At 40.6% G+C, this 10361-nt stretch overlaps 1 long non-coding RNA gene across 1 annotated transcript; it reads right to left on the bottom strand.

Annotated features, from left to right (window-relative positions):
* Positions 1-1489: 1489 nt before the first annotated feature.
* Positions 1490-2737, bottom strand: LOC110681424. The gene is made up of 2 exons (XR_002503198.1): positions 1798-2737; positions 1490-1734 (listed from the first exon to the last, which is right to left on the bottom strand). It is a non-coding gene; the product is annotated as an uncharacterized LOC110681424 (long non-coding RNA).
* Between the last annotated feature and the right edge of the window lie 7624 nt (positions 2738-10361).

Below are 10361 nucleotides of genomic sequence, written 5' to 3'. Positions count from 1 at the left end.
AGGCTATATTGCACACTCTGCTGCATGGCAAAAGACATGGTCTGTTCCTAGAGCGATACAACGACCGGCAAATTTTACGTCACACTGTGGGACAGAAACCTATTCGTTTGGTCAAAACCCGCGGTTAGGAATGCGTCTTAGGGCCGATTTCTTCAACTTCGCTTAAGCCGTGAATCACGTTTACTCATGTGATTAAACTAGGTTTAAGGTTCAAGCGATGGTGAAGAAATCACTTTTTAGAAGGGTTTGGAGAACTTCAAAGGGAGTCGCAGCTTCAAGAAGATTAGGACTCACTACTCTAAGTTCTTTTAAACTTCGCTATTTGAAATTTAAAAAAGCTTTGGCTTTTATTGTTTTATTTCCAAAGTTTAACCACCGCATGACTTTATCATAATGAGCATTTTATTGGCTTTTTTCGGTGAACGCGATACTACTTAATGTGAAAGGGAGTAAGAAAAGTAGTCAAAGAATATGATGGATGTAATCGCAAGCGAGCGATGAGAGAAATGAATAGAAGTTGAAAACTAACAGAGGGCCATATATGAACAACACAATCGAAACGACAAATTGTTGCCTAACGTCCTATATAAGTTATTACCATTTTTTTTGTGAAACATAAATCACCCGCATGCCTCGATACTGTTGCAGTCTGTGAGAGTTGCTGCTTTTGAACGCTCTCGTGCCACGTACCAAACGAGAGAGTGAATGTTTACATTCATAGGGCTCTCCGAATGTGATGTGCCACAAACTGTTATGGTTCGTGAACTGTTACACTCACCGAATATGCTTCGATCTTTTTTTATTTATTTATTTATTTATTTATTTATTTTTAGGCACTCCATGCTCGTGGTCACTACTGTGCCGGACTCAGTTGATCTGCAGCTTCTTTATCGATACAGATCTATTTTCAACTTATCTATATTTACATCTAGTTTCGAGCAGGTAGGAGAGAGCTCTGTATTAGTGAGGCTAGCTGCCTGCGAAGAGGGTCAGTTTGTCTCAGTCACCATCTGATACTGACGGAGGATAGATGTGCTCCCCAAAGCACGCCCGCATAAATATGAACCATATTTCTACAGTTTCCTTTATTATCCACACCATTTGCAACAATATCTGGATAATTTCGCACAACCTTCACAAGTTACAATAAACCAACAGTACCGGGAACGGTTTTGACAATCTGGGAAATTGTTATTGCGAAAATCACAATATGGGGAATAGGCGGTTAAGTTATGTAACCATAAAAAAACGCTGATTTTCCCGAACAAATTTAAGCGTCTACAATTTGCCAAATAATAGATATACTATCCATTTTCCCACTCAGTTCACTGTAAGGCGAACGGTTTGAAAATAGTTAAACTATAAAGGCAGAGCGAAAATAAATAACGTATGTGTAATGATTGTTTAACGGTACCTTATAGTATTTTTACCCTATACCATACTGATTTGTTTCATACTCATTCAACTAATAAAATAAAGGAACAAAAAGTTGAATTGTAAATAATTTGTATATTTATACTAGCACTTATTATAACAAAAAACTAGAACCACGAACCATTTGAAGTTGATCAATTCCTGGAAATGTTTCTTTTAATCACGACTACACCATTTCAAAATATGGAAAGAATTGTTAACATCATCTTGCAGAGCTCCTCGGATTCCGATTGCAAGGCCCGTGTTGTTGGACGTTGACCGAGTTTTGCTGCCCTTCCTTCAACCAAAGGAAACCAAATCCTACAGAAAATAAATAAAAGAATCAATATTTTTATTAAATATTTAACAATAATTAACTCTTACCTAATTATTCTGCAGTTACACGGTGATTAAATGTGCTGATTTTGGCCCTGTCTTGCAAAGGCTTATTATTATGAAAAATCTTGTTCGTTGATTGCTGCGCTGGTCGATTTTTGATTACTGGCGAGCGAGCGGCGATGAATCTTGCGGAGACGGAACAGCACGACAAACATCACCAGTTCCGGTCCAAGCACGATCGCAGTGTTGGGCAAGCTGTGTAATCGCAGACTCCAATTCCAAAGGAACCTTCATACTTTATTTTAAAATATTTCCTTCGTTTCACGCGTTCAATTTCAATTTCGGTTCACAACTTTTTTTTTCGCTTTTTCTACGTCAAGAGCAAAACAAACGTAGCACGCTTAAAAAAATTTACATTCAATTAAACACAGCCACGAAAAATTTGTAAAACATTCGAAGAAAAAAGTGGAAATGACATTTCAATTTCCATCCATTTATTCAAAATTTATATTGCACACTCGATTATACTATTTTTTTTGTTGCGATATGTGAAAGTCAAATGAAAAAAAAAATCTGAAACTTAATCAACATCAACCGTTCCTCAAATGTTTTAAGCGTGTGCAGCGAAGTGATGAAAATTTATACCAATGCGTGATACAGTTTGCCAAATTGTTCAAAATAAGTAACATACAGTAAAAGCATACATGTGGTAGTGTGTTGTGCAAATATTAATAAAAACCATTTGCCAAAAGGAAAGGATACATTTCTACTGTATCTCATGAGCCTCTATCTCTATACCATTTAACAGTATCACGACACTGTAATAAATTGTCACTGTTCAGCATGGATTACTTAAACTTTTCTTTATGGTCCAAAACACGGAGATCCGTACTGTTCAACATAAAACTGACGGTTTGTGAAACATTAACGTTAACAGTAAAAGGCAAAATATTGTTATAAATGTACGGCAAAATGTATTTTTCTATGCGGGCGGTCCTCCGTGAGGCGTCTTCTGATTTTTTTGTGGAGGGGCTGGGAATCGAACCCATGGCCTTCCGCTTATGAAGCGAAAGCGTTACCTCAAGGCTACAGACCCCCCTTACTTCGATCGGCTTATTCGGATCAAAATCCAAACACTGCCTCCCACACACAGAACGAGCTGTAGAATAAAAATCAAAATACACAAAAACTGACAATTGAATGTCGTCTGACACGATTACATTTACATAAGATTTCAAAAAAATTTGACATATCGGATCATAAACAACATGATATGATAATGCTTGTTATGTCGAATGTTACACACATACGGTGAAACAGTGAAACAGCGTACGACAAATGACAGAAACAAACAAAAGCGTACCGTTTCCTATCGAAGTTATCGTGGTCAGGGGCATTCAATTGACACTTTTCTTCCGGCATTCGATTGATCGCTGGTGATTATCGGCAAAATCGTGTCGACTATCGTGATTGCCTGCAACACTAATCGCAACGCGCTGCAGCTAATTTTTCCGTTCATTTCTTCTGAAACACAAATAGAATACATCAATTCACGGGGAACAATGCGCTATATCATAATTCGATGATTATACTGTCAGTCACATTTCCTGTATTCTTGTAGAGATGCAATTCTACCAACGATTTATTGAGCACGCTTTTGGGTCTCTTTTAGCACACGAGAAAGATATCTCACAACACTGTATAAGTTTGACTTCTATTTAGGTCAGCTGTGCATGTTCATATCATGAACAATTTCATCAAAGTACTACGAAGTTTTAAACGATGTTATGTTTGAGTGGTTCTTATCTAATATTTAAAAATTAATCGATAAGTGTAGAAACAGAAGCAAACTTTCCAGAGCTCGCACTTATAACATGATAACCTGGTCAAAGAAGGCATCATCACCTTGAAGTTTATTTAATGTGAGCTTTTGTCTCGTGCAATGCGAACTTTTACCCCAACTGTTGGCGGAGAACAGAAACGTTAAATTCACGGTTTGCGCAGCTTTAAACTACAAATAATACGTTGTGTACCTTAACAATCTATAATTACTTACATTTTCGGTGTTAGCATCAATATAAGATTTTATCTGGTTTTCTCCGGAACAAGCTGTCTATCGGTCTGATGTAGTTGATGTGTTCATAACCGCAATATACGTGATATACTCTAATTACACATTAAATTCATTTTGTGAAACTATGAAAAATCCATTAGTAAAAATGTCAAATTTTAGTTACTATATTGCCATAATTTAGAATACGTAATGGAATTAAGATAGTTTTAATGTGGTTGGGCCTGACAAACTAACAGCAACTGATGCCAATTATCTATCTCTTCATTGCTCTTGTTTATTTTTTATCGTGACTTTAGGATTTTGATGGAGAGACTGCCTTTGAGCAGTGTGGCCAGCGGCAACACCCACTATTGGGCAAAGGTTTGCCTTCGACTTGTGTATATATCTGAACTCACAAATCTAACTTTGTTGTATTTGCCGCATTACTACATTCTACTACAGACGAATTCCATCCAGAATGGGTCGAAAAAAATGAAAATCGTGCTCGATAGTCTTCGATTTGGATTAGATTCGATTAATCGTGATTCTCCATCAAGTAAAATAAGTAAGTGGAAAAAAATATGGTCTTACTCTCGAAAACGTATTAATGGAGAAACGCGAATAACTAATGACAATGACCTATTTTAATACTTAAACAATATTTTTTGCATTAAACTCGATATCATTCGAAAATGGCTAATTCCAGAGAAATTATTAATGTAATCATTATGGCTTAGAACCATTTTAAGATGCTTACTGTATCATCAGAACGTATTTATTTGGACAAAATATCAAAATTTTGAAAATCGACCAAAAGTTGTTCTTAGAAAAATTTTTTTATTAAAAATTTCTCCATCATCAAACTTTGTCCCAAACATTTTTGTATTATCAAGATTCTATGGTGAAAATTAAAAAAAATTAAAATGGGGTTTTTGTGTAATTTGAAATTCAAGTTATTTTTTCAGTGTATATTTTTTTCTTATAGTCCAAACGGTTCACTACAACTTCTTCATTAAACATTTTTCTCTGAAATCAACTGTTTCGGAGTTAGAATTTTTCAAATAAAGAGGAATCAGATGCCTAGCTACGCCTATGAAACTGGGTCTGCTGAGAGAGATCTTTAGACCTACGTAGTTGAGAAATGTGGAGAAGCTACTTCGAGACAACTACTTCGGTACCTGAACCGTTTCAAATCAATGACGTCGGGTCGATAGTTCGGGTGTCGGAGTTAGGATCCAGGTTGTGCAAATAGGTAGTGGGTTGATGGGAGATGTAGAGGCAGATCAGTTAGCTCCGTATGGTCCGGTTGCGCGGTCGCATACTCGATGTTAGAGTTTAAGTTTAAAGTGTTCAATGTTAAATTAAGTAGAAATAAATGTTAACTGTAGTGTGTTGTTTCTTTAAATAAATTGTGTTATTCAATTGTACGTCGCGTGTGTTTGGTAATTCAATATCGTGGAAGGAAGAGCCGGTTTGTGGAGAATTTCGCCAGTGTCGGGACTGTGTATTACCCCATACAGTCCACAAGGGAATCCTCACCCTGATTGGAAGGAGGATGAATTGGATAGGATATAATACACGGGTTGGCTCCACATACACCCCGAACATTTGGTCCTTCGAACCGGATAAAGGGACTCGGTAGGACTTTGGAACTCACAAGCCCGCTCATAATCACCGAAACGCCATCCGCTGGAACGCCATTTGCAACCGCCAATTATCGCATCAATTGTCGCCTATTGTCGTTGGATCAAAGGATAACGCCATCATCTGTAAAGAACAGAGGACGGTGTCACCATCTGGACGCTATATCTGGTTGGACATCAGCACCGTTGGCTATTGCATAGGTCAGTATAGCTACTATATATGTCCTGCCGAAGCTGGACATCCGGACTCCTTCTAACACTTCTCTATTGGTAACACGGAATCCAACGACAACGACGTACGAGCACCTGGAAATCCCCTGGAATATTCATTGGATCGGAAACAACCATATGCCCTGGAACACACTCTTTCGGATTTTAAGGTTCACATTCGACCGCTATGAAGACATCATTGGACTTCGGACTTGCGCTGGACCTGTTGGCAGTAACATTTTTCTAACGTAACTGCATGAATGTACTATGTATATGTCCAGCCGGAGCAATTCGTGCAAGTACTAACACCACACTTCGATTTTCCTATGCATTGAGAATTACTGGAAGCAACAAGGATTACGTCATCGGGGATACCCTTGCATAATCATCATTCGTCATCGAAGACAACAACATTCGACTACTTCGGGACATCGAGCACGTGCGTTTGGTACGACGTCATCATTACAACATGGTCACCGAGAGAGGCTCTCTGGCATATCATCTACATCGGCAACGGATTCGTCGGACTATCGAGATATCACTTGCTATTGGTGTCGGGCGAGTGAAACACCATACGGAAATCCTGCACAACACATCGATCGAAGAGGAGGCCAGCGTTAATGGTCTGTCAGGTTAGTGAACAATAGTATGTGTTCAGCCAGCCTGGACATTGCAGACTATATACACATTTTAATTATATAATCCTCTTCGACCGGTATTGTTGTTGACCGTTTGCACACTGCATGAGCCCTGAGAACAAAGAACTTGGTTACGTCTGGATCGAGATTCGGTACCTAATCTGCTATTTTGCAGACAACTTTCCTGTAAGGTTAGTTACTGCACTATATGGCCAGCCGAGGCCGACTCATTTTGATACTACATGAATCTATCTCCTTACACATGTTTGCTTGATTGAGATTGTATTGGATTTGGACCGATTTTATCTACCATACTGCTGCACTATACTTCGTGAGAAGGCCAACAGCGCACCGTAGCTTTTGTGAAGGTTTGTGCTACAGTATATGGCCTGCCGAAGTTAGGTTTATTTTGGATACTACATTGCTTATTTTGCACTCTTTGATCACTGCTGTTCGAGTCGTCACCGTGGATGCGACAATTGATCGATCGGTTGGACTGCTAATGCGATTTGGATATTTTGGAATTGGACTTGGATTTTCCTCAGCATTTCGAAACCTTTTGGTCGAAGTGACTGTTCTGTCAGGTCAGTCTTACTGAGTATATGTTTAGCCGAGGCCAGACATTTATATTGCTACTACACCTGAATCTTTTTTCGATTTACCCCGACCGTGTAACAACCAACAATCATCATGCTTGGAGCTGGGAAGTCGCCGAGCCTACGAGCATTGCAGCTCAAGCTCAAGGAGGTCCTGCTGATGTTCAATGATATTCAGCATTTCGTCTCAAAATATAGAGAAGGTACTAGCGCAGTTCAGATTCAGGTTAGATTAAGCAAGGTAGATTAGTTGTGGAAAATGTTTAGCAATACCTTGGTTGAGATTATGTCGCATGAGGATTATGTAGCAGATGAGGAAAGGTATGCTAAGGAAAGACAGCAGTTTAGCGCTCAGTATTATAATATTAAGGCATTCCTTTTGGAAAAATTGGAGCACATCCAACGAGCGGCAATGGATCATTCAACTAATGTCCATGACAGCTCTACGTTGAGCATATCGGAACACGTTAGGTTACCGCAGATCAAATTGCAAACCTTCAAGGGAGATATAGACGAATGGATTAGTTTTCGAGATTTATTCATTTCGCTCATTCATTCTCGTACGGATTTACCTGACGTCGAGTAGTTACATTATTTGAAGGGGTGCTTGATGGGTGAACCCAAGGGATTAATCGACCCTCTAGCAATTACCGCAGCCAATTATAATGTTGCTTGGAACCTGATCACTAAACGTTACGATAACAGCAAGCGACTTAGGAAACGACAAATCCAAGCCCTTTTGAATATGCCCTATATTGCCAAGGAATCGGTTTCGGAACTGCAACCTTTAGTCGAAGGTTTTGAGAGGATTGTCCAGACCCTTGATCAGGTTGTTGAGGTAGCGGAATACAAGGATTTACTTTTGGTCAACATTCTGTCTAGTCGACTAGACCCTATTACTCGTCGATCATGGGAAGAACAGTCATCTACAAAGGACAAGGATACGTTCAAGGATTTGGTTGATTTCTTGCAACGTCGTATACAAGTATTGGCATCGATACCGGCACGATCATCGGACTCCAAGGTTTCATCAACCAATGCATCACGGCAGAGGGCCGTGGTGAAGGCTAGCTTCAATTCTGCGTCACAATCATCTACCAGTTGCGCATGCTGTTCGGAGAACCATTTCTTGTATAGCTGTCCGGCATTCCAAGGGCTGTCAGTCAAGGATCGCGATGGTGTGCTACGGAAGCACTCGTTATGCCGAAACTGCTTCAGATTTGGTCACCAAGGGAAGGATTGTCGGTCGGTCGACTCCTGTCGAACATGTAAGGGTGCGACATCATACACTCGTTTGCTTCAAGCAAAATTCGGACACTGTTTCTACGGTTGGAAATAGTGCTTCAAATTGTCCTCCAGATAACGGAGAGCCATCATGTCCTGGAACGAATACGGTAGCGAGCGTGGCGTTTTCGGAGATATCTGTATGCAATGCAGCAGGGGCAGCATCGCAAGTTTTCTTGGCTACAATGTTAATACTTGTCGAGGACAACGAAGGCAACCAATACGGAGCGCGTGCGCTTTTGGACTCTGGATCCGAATGCAACTTTGTTTCGGAAAGGCTTTGTCAGCTTCTCAAGATGGTTCGATCAAAGACTGACGTCAGGGTACAAGGAATCGGTCAAACTACATCACTGGTAAAACATCAGGTCCAGATCAAGGTTCGATCAAGGGTTTCATCATTCGCTCGGTCGGTGAATTTTCTGGTTTTACCGAAGGTAACCGTTAACCTTCCTACTACTACGGTGGACACTCGAGAATTGGTCATTCCTGAAGGCGTACGGCTAGCGGACCCAGGTTTCTTCAAATCAAGTGGAGTAGACATGGTGATAGGTATTGAACTCTTCTTCAGCTTGTTCGATATCGATCGCAAAATATCGCTCGGAGACAATATGCCCACGTTGATCGATTCGGTGTTTGGTTGGGTGGTGTGCGGCACCATGGCAATGCCATATCCCAGGTCAACTGTAATCTTTCGGTGAAGGATCGTCTTGAAAACTTACTCACACGGTTTTGGGAATACAAAGAGGTCGCAGATCAAATCAAATCTTCACCTGAAGAGACGCTTTGCGAGGAACAATATCAGGAATCAGTCAAAAGAGCTGAAGACGGTAGATACATCGTTGGTCTTCCCTTGGACGGTGTTAAACTGCAGCGACTTGGCGAGTCAAGGGACATCGCCTTCCGTCGTTTCTACAGTACGAAACGAAGATTGGATAGGGATTCCAATTTACGTCAGCAATATGTAGCATTCATGGACGAATACCTACATCTGCGACATATGAAGGAGGTTCAGGAAATAGCAAGCGAAGGTAGCAAACGGTGTTACCTACCACACCATCCAGTAGTGAAGGAAGCGTCCACGACAACCAAGGTACGGGTCGTGTTTGATGCATCCTGCAGGACGTCCAATGGCATATCACTCAATGATGCGCTCTATGCTGGTCCGGTTATCCAGGTGGATTTACGAGCGATCATCATTCGTGGGCGAACTCGGCAGATCATGGTTGTGGCAGACGTGGAGAAGATGTTCCACCAAATTTGGATACGTCCGGAAGATAGGCATCTTCAATGCATTCTTTGGCGTTCTTCACCCATGGAAGACGTCAGAACCTATGAGCTAAATACGGTTACCTACGGAACCAAACCTGCTCCATTTCTGGCTACGAGGACTCTACAGCAACTTGCCACCGACGAAGGTCGTCGGTTTCCATCGGCAGCAGTCGCTGTGAGAGAAGACACTTCACCAGACTCCAAAGATTTATGGCAAATTGCAAGCTACAAGCTGCTTTGAATATTTCAAGGAACTTGCTGATGGGCTCATTATGAGCCCACTGACGACTATTGAAAATAGTAATTGATCATTCTGCCTGGATCTGTTCAATAATTATAGCATATAATTCGTCATCAATAATCCTCGCAGAAATATTTCAAGGATCAAGGATGAATGGAAACAATCAATTATTTTGGTTATAGTTACCGGTTAAACTAATATTTTACAAAACAAGCGAGATGAAACATTCCTCAGATTCGTTTATCACTCAAAGGCTTAGCAGACTCCCTGAGAGTTCAGGGACTATCAGTTGGGAAGCTCTGATTGAGAGCATATGTGTCTTCGGAACATTACTTATTGTTGCTGGTGTTACATCTCAACTGAAATAGAGCCTGCTTCTCAGCTTAATATTTGTATGAGCACTTCCACTGTAACAGTCATTCACTAAGAGCTTGCTTTGCCGATAGACCATTTTTGCATGAGTATATTGTAAGGCAAACACAAATATACACAATGCCCTGGGAAGTTTAAAAAATATGCTTTACGATAAGATCCTCGACTGGTGGGATTCGAATCCACGACCCTTAGTTTGGTCTTGTTGAATAGCTGCGCGTTTGCCCCAGAGTACTAGAGGTTTTGGCCATCCAAAGCAGACTTCTGTCCCATAGTGCGTCACAAGAAGCGCAACAATATATC

The sequence above is a fragment of the Aedes aegypti genome, unplaced genomic scaffold, assembly GCF_002204515.2.
Source record: "Aedes aegypti strain LVP_AGWG unplaced genomic scaffold, AaegL5.0 Primary Assembly AGWG_AaegL5_hic_scaff_850_PBJ_arrow, whole genome shotgun sequence".
NCBI lineage: Eukaryota > Metazoa > Arthropoda > Insecta > Diptera > Culicidae > Aedes > Aedes aegypti.
Note: the sequence above shows the minus strand (reverse complement) of the source record. Positions and strands in the feature narration are given on the sequence as shown.